Source organism: Danio rerio, chromosome 24 (assembly GCF_049306965.1).
Source record: "Danio rerio strain Tuebingen ecotype United States chromosome 24, GRCz12tu, whole genome shotgun sequence".
NCBI classification, from domain to species: Eukaryota; Metazoa; Chordata; class Actinopteri; order Cypriniformes; family Danionidae; genus Danio; species Danio rerio.
Window position 1 is genome coordinate 44,482,539 of NC_133199.1, and position 9,682 is coordinate 44,492,220.

Consider the following 9,682-nt stretch of genomic DNA (forward strand, 5'->3'; position numbering starts at 1 on the left):
TTTATGGGTTGAATACGGCTTTACAAATAAGGTCAAAATGCTGTTTAATCACCTGTATGCTAATTAAGGAATTTATTTATTTATTTAATTTTGGCTATAAATAAACCATTAACCATATTAAACCATATTGAAATATGCAAAACTAAGAAGAGAATAGGCTTTTGGATCAGTTAGCAGGTGATGACTAAACTGAGAGCGCATCTCATTGTTGATATCAGCTGATCTGTGCCTTGCTCAAGGACAAGCCAAGTGTCATTTCACTCTGTCCATCATAGATGCTTTTTATCCGCTTGAGCAGCCGCAGCTGATTCCGCGAGGGCCAAGGTCAGTTTCCAGCTGGTGCCATCGCTTCACGCAGGCCTTCATCACATTGTTCCTTTGCCTTCACACTTGAGGACAAAGATAACCTGTGAAATTCTTGCCGAGTGCTTCTAAATGATTGAGAAGAACAGCTTGTATGATCTCTGCAACCAGCATCCATTTCTGCATTCCTACAGCAGGCCGATGTCACAGGCTGAGTTAATTGATGTGCACACTGGCTCTGCATATCGTGAAGTCCTTTGACAGGAACTTGTCCAGTTTGGCAGGCAGGAATTCTTTTATAAATCAAAACATGGGCCATCTTGATCATAGGTAGTTGACAATGTATGTGACCCTGGAGTTTTAGGTTGCAGTGATGTTTGTGAATAAATTACACTGTATAAGTCACAATTATAATTTCTTATTTTAGGCAAAAAAATCATTAGGATGTTAAGTAAAGATCATCCTGGATGAAGACTTTTGTAAATTCCCTTTTATAAGTAAATAAAAAATTGAATTAATGTTCATTATAAAGAACTTTAACCTTAAAGCTGTTCTTGTTGGCACCAGTAGCCTAGTGATTAAGTGCGTCGACGTATAGCACCGTGGTACTCACAATGACCCGAGTTCGAGGTTTTTATTCCAACTCTTCACCTCTCTCTTCTCTCATTATTTTCCTGTCAACCTCCACTGTTCTTTCCAATTAAAGGTGGAGTATGTGCGTTTGACACCCAGTGGTTGAACTAAGTATTGCATTCCTGGATCGAAACAAACGCAAGCGCAGGATTGCGGACCAACAGGGGCGAGTCTGACGATCAACCCTAAAGGCTGAATAAAGTCATGTTCTATATAAAAGCAACGGCACGTTGTTAGGACACATGGCTGCAATGTAACCTGCTCACAATATGTTAAAGTAATATTTATATTATTTGCTAATTAATAATCTCATGTGGAACTCAGAATCTGCTTCTCATTTCGGAGTCTGCTACTGTCCACCGGAGGTCACATTTCGGTCACGAGCGCATGCTTTGAGAGCCTTTCTAAATGAATGAATGAAGTACGCTGTTTTCCACCAAGGCACGCCGGGTGCTGATATTTAATTGGCTAAACTGGCACTGGGCGGGTTAAAGGCACCAAAACAAAGAGAGCATTCTGGCACTTAACACACATGTTCAAAGCAGAATATCTGACTTTAGCATTGTTTTTCAGATAGACAAGAGTGTTCTTAGCATGTTTCTAAAATATCTGCAAACATATTATAGTGTTTTTATGCTTTAGAAGAGTCAAAAACTTACCGTCAGCAGCTTTAAGGGTGAAAAAAAACAAGTAATTTAATTTAAATATAATTGATTTTCTCAATATTGAATTTTTTACTGAATCCCCAGATTACAGATTTCCAGTAGTCGGATCTCTGAACATCTTTTGCACGTGCTTATGATCAACACGGCTGGCTCATTATTAGCTCCGTAATCTGCCCTATTAGATGATTACGGAAGCATTACAAATATCCAGAGATTTTCACTCTAGTTATCTTCCATCTTACAGGCGAGACCGATACGGCGACACGGTGGCCCAGTGGCTAGCACTGTTGCCTCACAGCAAGAACACCACTGGTCCAACCTCTTATCGGGCTGGTCGTTGTTTCTGTGCGGAGTTTACATGTTCTCCCCGTGTTCGCGTGGATTTCTCCCAGGTTCCCCGGTTTCCTGCCACCGTCCAAAAACATAAACCATAGCCAATCGACTAAACCAAATTATCATCTAAGACAACCTTATTTTACACTTCTCACACGGCGACCTTCTCGAGACCTACCTGAGCTCGAACTCCCCTCTCGCCCTTTTAACGGGAGGGAGCCCCAGGCTTGAGGATATTATGAGCTCAGGGCTCTCTCCCGGGACAGCATGCCAAATACGCTTATTGCTTATCAGCTAAGTGTGAACTCTTGAAAGGGCAGTCTAAAGCATTAAGGGCGTGTCTGAATTCACTTTTTCTATTTTAAGAACGTATGCTCTGCGCTGCGGCGCATGGTCTAACAGGGTTGTGCTCATTCTCTTAATGAGTTCTGGCTGTGTTTGGAGAATACTCTCACATGCTCTTTAAGAGTCAGTTGTGTCATGGCCAATTTGCTATTTACGTGGCGGACTGCTTTATTCATTCATTGATTTTCTTTTCGGCTTAGTCCCTGTATTAAAAAGGGGTCGCCACAGTGGAATGAACCACCAACTTATCCAGCACGTTTTTACACAGCGGATGCCCTTCCAGCCACAACCCACCTTCGGGAAACATCCACACATTCACAAACACACTCATACACTACGGACAATTTAGTCTACCCAATTCACCTGTACCGCGTGTGTTTTGGACTGTGAGGGAAACCGGAGCACCCTGAGGAAACCCACACGAATGCAGGGAGAACATGCAAACTCCACACAGAAACGCCAACTGAGCCGAGGCTTGAACCAGCAACCCAGTGACCTTCTTGCTGTGAGGCGACAGCACTACCTACTGCGCCACTGCGGCGGACTGCTTTAATAGTGAGAAAACAGATACACAGAGCATCGGCAGTGCGAGGATAAAGAATGAGCCTCAGCGTTTGTTATAATTATGTAGAAAATAATATTTTTTTCTAATATTGTTCTCCTTTTTTTATTTGTAAAGATATTTGTGTATTGCTGTACATCCTGTGTGTGTTCAGCAATGTTTAAGCGAGGCGCACAACTAACTATTTCAGTTCCTTAAAATAGCAACGCACCAACAATGTGCTTTAACACACCTCTTTTCTAGACCAGAAAGTGGCGCAAATGGATTTGCTATTTAAAAAATGTGGCGGAAAACAGTGTTGCGCTGGTCTGAAAATAGCAACATGTCAGGGCAAACACATCTTGCACCTCATTGCACCGTGTGTATGAAAGGGCCCTAAATGTTTGAAGCGGCACAATTCTGATGTCTGCTGAGCTCAGAGACAAAGACCAAAGTGTAAAGCCTCTGCAGAAATCCACTGAAGAACATCTGCTCAGCCTTAATAGTTGTAAAGTTGATAGATTAGCACACTGAAAAGGAACATTCTCTCAGCACTTGCTGTACCCTCATGTTGGTGTATATCGTTATTCTGCCGAACACAAAAAGAAGATATTTAGAAGAATATTATTTGGGAAAAAGCTGGAAGATTGTTTCATAACAGTTGTTAAACATGGTTACAGGATGTGTAATGTTCATTCATTCATTTTCTTGTCGGCTTAGTCCCTTTATTAGTCCGGGGTCGCCACAGTGGAATGAACCGCCAACTTATCCAGCACATTTTTACACAGCGGATGCCCTTCCAGCCGCAACCCATCACTGGGAAAGATGTGTAATGTGTGTAAGTGTAGTGTTTAGGGTTGCACGGTGGCTCTGTGTGGAGTTTGCATGTTCTCACCGTGTTGCCGTGGGTTTCCTCCAGGTGCTCTGGTTTCCCCCACAGTTCAAACACATGCATTATAGGGAAATTAACTAAATTGGATGTAGTCTAAGAGTGTGTGTGTGTGTGTGTGTATGAATGCGAGAGTGTATGGGTGTTTCCCAGTACTGAGTTGCAGCTGGAAGGGCGTTCACTGTGTAGAACATATGCTAGATAAGTTGGTGATTCTTTTTGCTGTGGTAACCCCTGATGAATAGACAGTCCAAGGAAAATGAATGAATGAATTGTGATTTTTGAGAGCACTGGTCAATTTTTTTCTACCATTATTCTAATTTAATTCATTATTAAATATCATTACTCTGTTGGTGCATTTTTATTCATTTCTACCATAAAATATCTAAACCTATCATCCTCATCTCTTTAGTGAACTGTGCACACTGCAGCGTGACCTTTGCGTGTGGTCTGCACTGATGCATATGGAGGCCTGTAGTCGACTGTCAGTCATACTCTTACCACTGTCTTGTTTGTTCCACATTGTTTCCTTCCCATTGTCCTTGAGTACAAAGATAACCCTGTGAAATTCCTCCTGAGCCTCTGACGAAATGGCAGCAACTGATGAGGGGCACCGAGAACACATAAAGCAGATGCCGCAATCGTAAAGGTCTCCAGGCGCATAAATAAACGTCAAGTGGTACATGTTGGCACCCTTGCTAGCCGTACACATACTACTTAAGTTACATGGCCAATTGAGGCAAAACGATGCGGGTCACAAGACAAGCGTTTATTCTTAACCAACAGCGAGCGCTGAGTTAAAAGTGAAAAACAGAATAAAGGTCATCGCTTTCTTGCTCTGTTTGCGCACTAAGCAATTCAAACACAATGGTTAGGATTTATTCTTATTATACACATTTTAATGGATGCCTAAAATATTCATTAGCTCTTTAGGAAGCATGAACTTTAGGAAGCAATTTTAAGAGTCCAGTGATTCTTAAAAACAATAATAGTAATTGTTGGTGTGTATTTTCAAAGCAAAATACAAGAATTGAAGCAAATTATGGCATAAAATTTAAGAAAAGCATGCATATTTAGCATGCATATAGTTAAAAAATGTCCCTGCAGCATCCTACAGGGACTAATTGATGGATAAGGAGGCCTGTCGCTGACTGTCAGAGGTCTAATAACTGCTTGTTAACCCTAAGAACGAAAGGTGAAAGTTTAAGATGCTGCTAGATTTCTCTCAAATCCCAAAGGTCTCTTCAGAGTCTTGAGGTGTCAAGCTAACACTCATCATCTCCTCCCATGATAACTATGGTAATGCGTCTTAATATATCTCGAGCACATTTCACTGTGGTTTAAGGTTGCAGGACGGTTGGTTCCTCTGTAAATGTGTGGAGCTCCTCCCTCTATTCATCTGTTAGGCTCCACCTCCAGCACCGGCCTGTTCACCTTCAAACACTACAGTTTGCCAGCAGACGCTCTTCGCTTTAGGCATTCAGCGCTCAGCCTGCAGCTCTTCATCTCATTTTCATTGTTGAGTTCAGCTGCTTTGATTTGCTTAATTGTTTAATATGTAATTATCTCTCATTTATTTTGAGGTCACACAAGGAGGATGACAGGAGCAGGTGAGGCAGCAGAAATATAAATATTGAATTGAACACAAGAATTAAAGCAAATAATGTCATAACATTTTAGAAAAGCATCACAAAATCAATTTAGCATGAATATATTAAGAAAATGTCTCTTCAAAGTCCTAATTGATGGATAAGGAGGCCTGTCGCTGACTGTCAGAGGTCTCATAACTGTTAACACTGCTCGTTAACCCTAAGAACGAAAGGTGAAAGTTTAAGATGCTGCTAGATTTCTCTCAAATCCCAAAGGTCTCTTCAGAGTCTTGAGGTGTCAAGCTAACACTCATCATCTCCTCACATGATAACTATGATAATGCGTCTTAATATATCTCGAGCACATTTCACTGAGGTTTAAGGTTGCAGGACGGTTGGTTCCTCTGTAAATGTGTGGAGCTCCTCCCTCTATTCATCTGTTAGGCTCCACCTCCAGCACCGGCCTGTTCACCTTCAAACACTACAGTTTGCCAGCAGACGCTCTTCGCTTTAGGCATGCAGCGCTCAGCCTGCAGCTCTTCATCTCATTTTCATTGTTGAGTTCAGCTGCTTTGATTTGCTTAATTGTTTAAAATGTAATTATCTCTCATTTGTTTTGCAGGTCTCACAAGGAGGATGACAGGAGCAGGTGAGGCAGCAGAAATATATATTGAACACAAGAATTAAAGCAAATAATGTCATAACATTTGAGAAAGGCATCACAAAATCAATTTTAGCATGCATATATTAAAAAAATGTCTCTTCAAAGTCCTAATTGATGGATAAGGAGGCCTGTCGCTGACTGTCAGAGGTCTCATAACTGCTCGTTAACCCTAAGAACGAAAGGTGAAAGTTTAAGATGCTGCTAGATTTCTCTCAAATCCCAAAGGTCTCTTCAGAGTCTTGAGGTGTCAAGCTAACACTCATCATCTCCTCACATGATAACTATGGTAATGCGTCTTAATATATCTCGAGCACATTTCACTGTGGTTTAAGGTTGCAGGACGGTTGGTTCCTCTGTAAATGTGTGGAGCTCCTCCCTCTATTCATCTGTTAGGCTCCACCTCCATCACCGGCCTGTTGTTCACCTTCAAACACTACAGTTTGCCAGCAGACGCTCTTCGCTTTAGGCATGCAGCGCTCAGCCTGCAGCTCCTCATCTCATTTTCATTGTTGAGTTCAGCTGCTTTGATTTGCTTAATTGTTTAAAATGTAATTATCTCTCATTTGTTTTGCAGGTCTCACAAGGAGGATGACAGGAGCAGGTGAGGCAGCAGAAATATAGATATTTTGTAATATAATAATAATAATAAAAAAGTATTCAACAGGAACATTTACTGCAGAAATGTTGAACTTTTTTCGAACTTTTCATTTAACAATGTTTTTTTCATTCTTCTTTCAGTGTAAAGGACATTTAGCCCAGAGATGGACGCTTCATATTGCAGGATGTGGAAACACACCATAAGTTGAGAAACTAAAATATGAGGTAGGTGTTTTTTTCACCTCACAGAACAAATGTCATTATGTGCTTTGTAAAATAGTGGCATACTGTAATCAGGGTTCATACGGTCATGGAAAACCTGGAAAAGTCATGTCGTTTTGACATGGCATTTTCCAGACCTGGAAACGTTTTATAAAAACAGAAAACCCACAAAGTTTTGGAAAAGTCATGGAGAACAGATATCTGTATACTTGAATATAGGATAGTCACTTCTTTTCTGTCCTCGGCCAATCACATTCTCTCACATTAATTGTGCAGTGTAAGCATTATCTAATCAATTTTACATAGATATAAATATACATTGAAACTAAATAGATTGTTGCATGTTTTACGATATGCTGTAATATATTTGAACATGCATTGTTTTTCTTTTACCACGCATGTAGACATTGCATGAAGCATTAGGTCAAAAAAAGTCTTGGAAAAATCATGGAAAAGTCATGGAATTTTAGTAGTAAAAACTTGTATGAACCCTGTGTAAAGTTTCAGAACAAACAACTTCAATCAAATACAGGAGTAAATCCTCTAAATTATAATTTTGCTCTCAAATTGCATTGATTGACCCCATGGTAAACAGCAAAGATCTGTCACCTCACAAAATATGCATAGATTAGTCCGAAAAAATGAGTCACCAATTTTTTTTTTCAAAAGGTTATAGACGGTCTTGGAAGATAATTACAAAGATGTTGATCACTTTGAATTGAAGCCAAAAGCAAGACTTGTTAGGCCCTTGGTTCACTGATAGTTAGTCTTAACACTGTTTAAGTTTATGCAACTGGTCCTTGCTATCCAATATGTCTGTTTAGGGCTGGGCGAATTGGCCTAAAATCAAAATCTAGATTAATTAAACATTTTAACTTGAATGATTATTTATTACAATTTTTTGCTCTCATAATTCACTCACAAGTTTTATATGCCATCTCTGGCGCAGCTTCCAATCATCGTCAATGTAGCGCAAAGTAAGGCTCAGTCTATCATCCTACTTGACCAGAGATCAGATGTGGCTGCAGAAGTAGAAATCAGCCACAGCCTTTAACAGAGCAGAGTCACGTGACATGTAGGGAAAGTATTTTAAAAAATCATCCTGGAACAATGTGACCGATTATAGGCTCTGAATGTCGATTTCTATTACTATTCGATTAATCGCCCAGCCCTATTTCTGATCAAATATTACGACAGTGATTAATGACTTCTGCTCTGTTCTGCAATTCCTAATAAAGTCACTATAGTGATTGTATTTTATCATTGCAAGGTGGCTCCATGGATGAATAAGTTTATATATTCAATTATTCCCTGGTTTTACCTCATTAGACAGTCCACTTTATAGAGTTGATAAAGTAGGACAGTGCAGGCAGAGATATTTATTTGATAAAGATAAATGCTTATAAAGATTTATAAGGTTTTGATGTGCTTTGTTTTCTGTGATTAATTGCACTTTTCCTACTGATTAAAAATTTTAAATTTTATATAATTTGCTAAATAAACACTAAATAAACAGTTCGATTTTATACAAAATGCATTGAATTTTTGTAAATGCAGCTGTTACCTGTAACCTCTCATGTATTACTGAATATTCAATGTAGAACAGGATTAACACTTTATTGGATGAGGAACCATATAGGGTACTTTCACTGACATTGGTTGCTATAAAGGGTTAAAAATTTAACTAGAATTTGGTGCAAAGTGTGCAGTTAACTTTTAAAATCTATTTTTCATTTCAGTGTATGATATTTTGCCTATCAAGGCTCATGTTTTACTGCATGCACACTGATAGTTTTTAAAAATGAAGCTTGCCAAGAAACAGTTGTGTTGGTTGCCAGCACTTCTACACTACTGTAATATCTAATATGCACCAGGTGGGGATGCTTACTGTTCGGTCTATTTTTCCACAGTCAACTCCAATCCATCGCTCTAATACTTACTCACTTTAAAATGACATATTATCTGGTCATAAAAACACACTGGGAAGGTAAACTTACTATAATTAAGATTGGAAAAACAAATGAACACACTGTCAAACCCGACAGTCAACTTAATCAAATGGAATGGGTGTAGGTAACTCAAAATTGACTGAAAGTTAATTCCACTCATGTGAAAATGTAAGTTCACAGTACTCATATAGATTAGTTTTTTTAACTCAAATGGTTTGTTGCAATCGGTTTCCTCAAACGGTTTGAGTTGCCTTATTGGGTTTTACAGTGCTCAGTTGGTTTGAGTTCTCTTCATTTATTCAATCATTTTCTTATCGGCTTAGTCCCTTTATTAATCTGGGGTTGCCACAGTGGAATGAACCGCCAACTTATCCAGCACGTTTTTACGCAGCAGATGCCCTTCCAGCTGCAACCCATCTCTGGGAAACATCCACACACACACTCATACACTACAAACAATTTAGCCTACCCAATTCACCTGTACCACATGTGTTTGGACTGTGTGGGAAACCGGAGCACCCAGAGGAAACCCACGCGAATGCAGGGAGAACATGCAAACTCCACACAGAAACGCCAACTGAGCCGAGGCTCGAACCAGCGACCCAGCAACCTTCTTGCTGTGAGGCGACAACACTACCTACTGCTCCACTACGTCGCCCTCTCTTCATTTATTGTGCTCGAATTGCTTCGTTTACTCAAATGGATTAAGTTCACAGTACTCACTAGGATCAGTTTGTTTAAATGGTTTGTTGCAATCGGTTTCCTCAAATGGTTTGAGTTACCTTAACTTAATTTTAATAGGTTTTACAGTGCAACTCCTGCAGAATGACATGTACATTTATAGATGGGATGTCTGTGGTTTACAACAGAGAGTTTATACTTGTAAGAACTGACTGCTCTTATGAATAGGATTGTGCTTGCCTAAGATTAAAAAACAAATATATCAAAGACC

The 9,682-nt window shown here is 39.7% G+C and overlaps 1 long non-coding RNA gene across 11 annotated transcripts in view; it reads left to right on the forward strand.

Moving 5' to 3' along the window:
- Positions 1 to 9,682, forward strand: part of LOC101882775 (uncharacterized) — a 73,809-nt gene that overhangs the window by 18,803 nt on the left and 45,324 nt on the right. For 3 of the 11 annotated variants that reach the window (XR_012399611.1, XR_012399606.1, XR_012399605.1), the window contains exons 1-3: positions 3,828 to 5,319; positions 6,537 to 6,563; positions 6,701 to 6,784. This is a non-coding gene — a long non-coding RNA (uncharacterized lncRNA). Of the gene's footprint in view, positions 1 to 3,827; positions 5,320 to 5,920; positions 5,948 to 6,384; positions 6,564 to 6,700; positions 6,785 to 9,682 lie in introns of those variants that run through there. The other 8 variants (XR_012399609.1, XR_012399601.1, XR_012399610.1 and 5 more) reach the window with 6 other exon arrangements.